Source organism: Bombus pyrosoma, linkage group LG17 (genome assembly GCF_014825855.1).
Source record: "Bombus pyrosoma isolate SC7728 linkage group LG17, ASM1482585v1, whole genome shotgun sequence".
Classification (NCBI taxonomy): Eukaryota; Metazoa; Arthropoda; class Insecta; order Hymenoptera; family Apidae; genus Bombus; species Bombus pyrosoma.
The window spans coordinates 4742404-4748673 of record NC_057786.1 but is presented as its reverse complement, the minus strand read 5'-3'; the positions used below and the strand labels follow the sequence as shown (position 1 = coordinate 4748673).

The following is a 6270-nucleotide window of genomic DNA, read 5'->3' as shown; positions in this document are numbered from 1 at the left end:
AGACGACGATTAACTAAAATCCATTAAACCAACAATTACAGCAAAATGCATACAAGCTAAACTTAAAATATTTGAAAATAATTTCAATAAATGCCAACTCAATAATTTCAAACCAAAAAGGATAGAGTATGCTAACCTTAATAAATAAAGAAACCCCCGACGTTGTAATCATCTCAGAAACAAAATTGAACAAAAAAACACAAAGTACACTTCAAAAACTACTCTATGATAAGACACGACAGACCGAGAACGCTAGCCAAGGAGGAGGAACGGCAATCCTCATAAAAAACAAATCCTCTGAAATTCAAAACAATCCAAAACGACAAAATAACAAGTTTCAAAGTCTTAGAAACGACGATCATAAAAATAAAAATAAGCAATGAGGAAAACCTATTTATCACTGCAGCCTACGCAACCTACGGGAACCAAAAAGAATTTAACGACGAATTCAACAGTTTCTTTGAACTTTTACAGCTCTACAAACAGGAAAACTACTATATAATAGCGGGCGACCTTAATGCAAAACATACAAGCTGGAAAAACGAACTAAACAATATTTCATTAGAAACTGGCTAAACAATAAAAGCATTCACTACAAAACAAACCTTTACAGCTCCGAGCTACCCTCTTACCCAAAAGCAGGCTCATACCTGGACATATGCCTAGCAGACGGGCGACTAAAAACTCAAACCCCTAGACTATGACAGCGACCACAACGCCATAGAATTTCAGATAAGCAAGAATACATCCGACTTCCTAACACTCGAAACGCAGACCGAAACACCCAGGTTCAATTACAAAAAGACAGACTAGAAAAAGTTCCAAAAACCATTTGAACAAAACTGCGACCTGAAGATAGATCTACAACAACGTCAACCTAACAAACTGACAAATCGACTCATTCATAGACGAAATAGAAAAACATATATAAATCGCTCTTCAAGAATCCGTACCAAACCTAAAACAAAAAAATTCTTGCGAGCCCTATATCAACAACAAAATAAAAAAACTACAACGAGACAAAAGCTACATACTATCTAAATTGAACAATATAAAATATAACTACTCTTGCGACAAACGAGAAAGCTTGGAATTCCTAAAGTACCTACTATACAAAATAAAATTGCAACTGAAACAAGAATTCGCAAACTCTATAAATCAATATTGGACAAACAAAATAGAAAATATCTGCAAAAAGGACTCTGCCAGCATGTACCCGCAGATAAATCAAATTCTCAGACCAAAGGAACATAATCCCATACTACCTCTCAAACTACTCCCAGAAAAAGCCTCCCTCATCCAAAAAGTAGGTATAGCGATACACAACACCAACAAAGACTCCGAGGATAACTTCGTAATATCTAAAACAACTAAAAAATTAGACATTATCGGCATCTACTTTTTCCAAAACGCACACACAAAACGATCACATGGGTCGAGAGCAACTAAACAGAATTGTCATTGCAGAAACAAACAAGCTCAAAAATATAATAGAACAAGTCAGAGCACTAAATAAAACAGTCTGCAAATTCTCAAACGAAAACACTTCGGACAACCCGAAACACCCTGAACTAGAAACAAATTACAAATTACAACCAACTAAAAATCATCTTCTCTAAATGAAACGATAAAAAATCCTCTGGCTTAGACGGCATCCCAAACATTTTGCTCAAACGATTACCCAACAAAATAAAATGGTACTATACTCTTTAACAATGCGCTAAATAACACGTATTTCCCCAGAAAATGGAAAAAAGCCAAATTAATAGCCATTACAAAAAAAAAAAAAAAAATAAAGACGGTTCATCACCTGCAAACCTACGACCTACAAGTCTCCTCCCCAACATAAGCAAAGTATTTGAAATAGTCATAAACAACACCCCCTAGCCTCCTTCTGCGCAAAAAACGATATAATCCCAGAAAAGCAATTCGGCTTTCGGCACAAACACTCCACGATCCACGCGATAAATAAACTTACTTCGGACATCTGCTGGGCGCTTAACGCAAAGCAACGAGTAGCCGCCTGCTTAATAGACGTCGAAAAAGCGTTCGACACAGTTCGGATCCCAGGTCTTATATACAAAATGATTAAGAAGATCTTCTCGCAAGACTTAATTAAAATAGTCTGGGACGTGATAACTGACAAAACGTTCGTAATGACCGACTGTTTACACACACCAAACAAAGAATTCTCTATAGAAAACGGTCTACAACAAGGAGCAGTAAATTCTCCGTTACTTTTCAATGTCTACAATAGCGACTTACTAAATCTCTTTAATCTCAATACATCCACCCATAAACGCTCCATAGCATTCGCAGATGACTTAATCATCTACGTAACAGGCCGCAAAACCAAAACAATAAGAACAGAAATTCAAGAACTTTGTGAAAAATGAACGATTACTACCATACATGGAAACTAAAAATCAATGCAAGCAAATGCGAAACCATACTATTTAGACCCAAATCAAGTGAAATAGGCCCAATAGAAAGAGAGCATTGTAAAAATTTCCAACTAAAACAAAAAGCAAACGAAGGAGAGCCCATACCTCACAAAAATGGCGTAAAATACCTAGGAGTACGCATAGACGATAAATTAAACTTCAAGCAACACATCGAAATTCAACTTTCCAAAGCCAGCAAAGCATTTTGGAAAACAAAAACACTATTCTACTCCAAACATCTCAAAAACTAAGTAAAAATCCTAATCAGACCAATCTTAACATACGGCTGCCCAATTTGGTACAATATATCAAATGGAAAAAATTAGCGTTTTTGAAGGAAAATGCATCAGGGCTTGCTTGAGCACTTACAGATCCGAACACAGCGGATTCAGAAAATACGTCAAAAATAAAAGAATATACGATTTAGCCAACATCCACCGCATCGACTGCCAAATCTTAAAACTAACTAGAAATCACTTCACGCAAGCTGCAAAGATAACGGAAAACAGTCTAATCTTCGGTTGCTTAGTACCAAACGATGCATATTACAAAAACATACTGACAACAGGCTACATCGCCCCGGAAGCGTTTGTATACCTAGATGAAAGAAACTATCTCCAAGACCAAAACAACATCCCAATAATCTACCATATAAAAAGAAAAATAGGGATTAAAACAATACTATACGAGGAAAACTTAAACGGACAGACTTCAGACCCTAGCTACAACATGGCCCTTCCCCAAAAAGACACAGAAGACAATCGTAGAAAAAACATATTAAAATATTGGTGGATACCGAAACCATAAGACGAGAGAAAAAAGAATAATAAGTAACAAAAGAAAGAGCCTCAGAACGGCAAATCTCAAATCCCCCGCCGTGTAAAATAGTGTATATACTATAAACATTGTAAATATTGTAAATATTGTAAATAATTATACCGGACACTCCTCCTTTCCCCACTCCGTCCTCCCTCCTCCACCCATTCCCAAAATACGGTAGACTATCGAAGTGACCTGTTTTTACGACCAGGTTTTCAGGACAGAAATAAGAAGAAAAAAAACAATATCATATATAAGCACCGCTCTACAGCGGCTTAAATCTAATTTATAAATTGTAACGCTAAAAAAAAATAATCTAATCCCGACACACAAATATTGTATGGCTATGTCGTACCGTCACGTATCGGTACTTTTGCCTAAAACAACCCCGAACCGAAATTCATTGTTTATTGTGAATAACATACACATGTAATACTCATTTTCTGGGCAATAAGTGTTATTAAAAAAAAAAAAGTACTCGTTCTCGTCCGATCACGAAAGTCAAGCAGCGCGGGGCACGGTTAGTACTTAGATGGGTGAGCGCTTGGAAACTCCGTGTAGTGTTGGCTTTTTTTGCTTTTCTTTACACTTAGCCAACCGAACGGGCAGATCTCCCTTTTTTACTTTACCAACGCGTTTTCTTTTTTGTTGTTGTTCTTATTATCGGTTATTGTTTACCTGGAATTGTCCCCAATTAATTGCGACCCTATTTCTGCTTTTATAAAGTACAATATGTAATAAAATACACCAATTTAGTGGTCTTAAAATTAATTAAAAAGTTACGCTATCAGTTATGAATAAGTTATGTTATAATCGAACGATACCACACTGTAAAAAAATATTAAAATGGATTATGAGTTTTTGACTTCACGTTCAAGTCGTGTCGATTTATCTTTAGTTATCTTTAATGTTTTTAATTTTACCTATATCTTTTGATGCTTTCAATATATACTTTTAATTTGATGTTTTGTATAAACAATATGTGAAATCGTTAAACAAAATCATTACCGCCAAATATAATTGACTGCTTAAATAATTATTAGACTTCTTTGTTTTTCAAGTATTAATGAATATTAGTCCTCCTTACTTAGAAAAATGCACGGTGGACAGCGTTAGATTGGCTTGTGCGGGCGCGATGGTCAGAGAAGCGTATAGCTCGCTCTGGCGCGTGCGGTTGGCTAAGTGTTTGTAGCGGCACATAAGTCAGAGGACGATTCAAATCATGTTGTTGTTTTGCTTCGGAGTATCAAGAGCGTTCGGATACAAGTAATATAAGAACAAATAGACTCCGGGCAAAACAATGTCGCCGCTACATGTAACCGTCGAATGAAGACGAATTCAAATTTTCCGATTTCCCCCCCACTAGTATAAATAAACGGACGCGATCGCAAGCAAGAGAGTACATACCGAGTGTTTAACAGTATCATCGAGTATCTGCGAGTACCAACGAGCGATCTACCGAGTTACGTGACGAACATTTATCGAGCTTCCATCGGCGATTTTATTCTGCGATTTGTACTTTGTATTAACGATTCGGCGATTAATGGCTGTACATTAATTTATTATTCTAAATATATTCGACTATTTCAACAACGAGTAATCTCGTCCTTTAAACCTCACGTACCAACCATCCTCTACCATTAAACCTCTACAAGTATTTTATATAACATACAATTTGGAAATCAAATGTTGCAGTTATAGGGAGATAGAGACTGTTCTAAAAACTTAGATCTTCGACATGCCCAACGTAGAAGAGGATAACGCGAGTGAAAGATAAAAAGCGACTAAGAGTCGAAGCATTCGACAAACATTAAATCTAACTTCAACCTAATCCCAAGCTTAGATCTTTAACTCAAAGATCCAAATTTTCTATTTTTGATTTGTGACCAATGAAACTTACCAATATACATATTTGCTTACTTTATAAATAATAATTAAATACGTGTTAAAAATTAAATATAATCCAAATTATTTGTATGGTTTCATCTTTATCAGAAAGATCTCACAAATACGTTAGTAAGAGGGTGATTTAAAAAGAGTAAAAGATAAAACAGTTTTAATTTTGATTTAGTAGCTAAATACATTGTCTCAGTGATATTCGATTTCCGATACGTCAGGCGTCCCGCAGGGGGAACGACGACTGTGCAGTTATGCATGGGATCCTTTTGTCCAATTATCGAATGTGAAAACACGAATGTCACGGGATGTTTCAGGAAAAATTGCATAGCATAAAGGGATTTACGCTATTGTGTTTGACATTGCGGTGACCTTGAAACCTGATCACAATATCACAATAAACAGTATAACTAAAGGTAATAAGCAAACAGTATTGATAACAGTATGTATAACGATCGGGACCAGAAGTAGGAATGGAAGATAACCGGAGAGGTGACTTCCCAAGAATTCGGTACTTGCATACTATTGCACTTGCAGTAATTATGTAAATTAATTTAGGAAAGAAAGATTTGTGACACGTATTTTTTTTCTACAATGATTAAGAATAAAACAGTTACAAGCAATAAAAAATTAGTAAGGCCGAACGTTTCCGACCACGTACCGAATGTACCCAAAGATGTTGAAAGATGTAACGGTGCTGAAATATCAATAAAGTCTTAATCTAATTATTTCAATTAATAGGTAAGTATATGGAACGAAAATGTGTACTAAAGAGTTTCCAATTTTCTTAATTATAGAAAAAGATTCAAATATCGAGTTGGGCCAAATTATCTTAATTATTATATTAAATTATCAAATTATAATGAAATATATAAATATTATAAATATTAAATTATTAAAATTCGCGCATACTCTACAGGTCTATACAATGCGTACACCGAAGGTAGGGGCAGAGGTTAGAAACAGACAGTGCGAGACAGAATAGATAAAGTTATTCTTAGTACATTTCTTATTACGAGCAAGCAATTCTAGAAATTGGTGGGGGATAACTCTTGCCCATAAATCCGGGCAAAGTTTTGGTTATATATCCTGATACTACCGTACATATACA

General features: G+C 35.5%; 1 protein-coding gene across 1 annotated transcript in view; it reads right to left on the bottom strand.

Moving 5' to 3' along the window:
- Nucleotides 1-6270, bottom strand: part of LOC122577096 (dynein beta chain, ciliary-like) — a gene marked incomplete at its 3' end in the record, with an annotated part of 21397 nt that overhangs the window by 12834 nt on the left and 2293 nt on the right. The gene's annotated exons all lie outside the window — the stretch shown is intronic.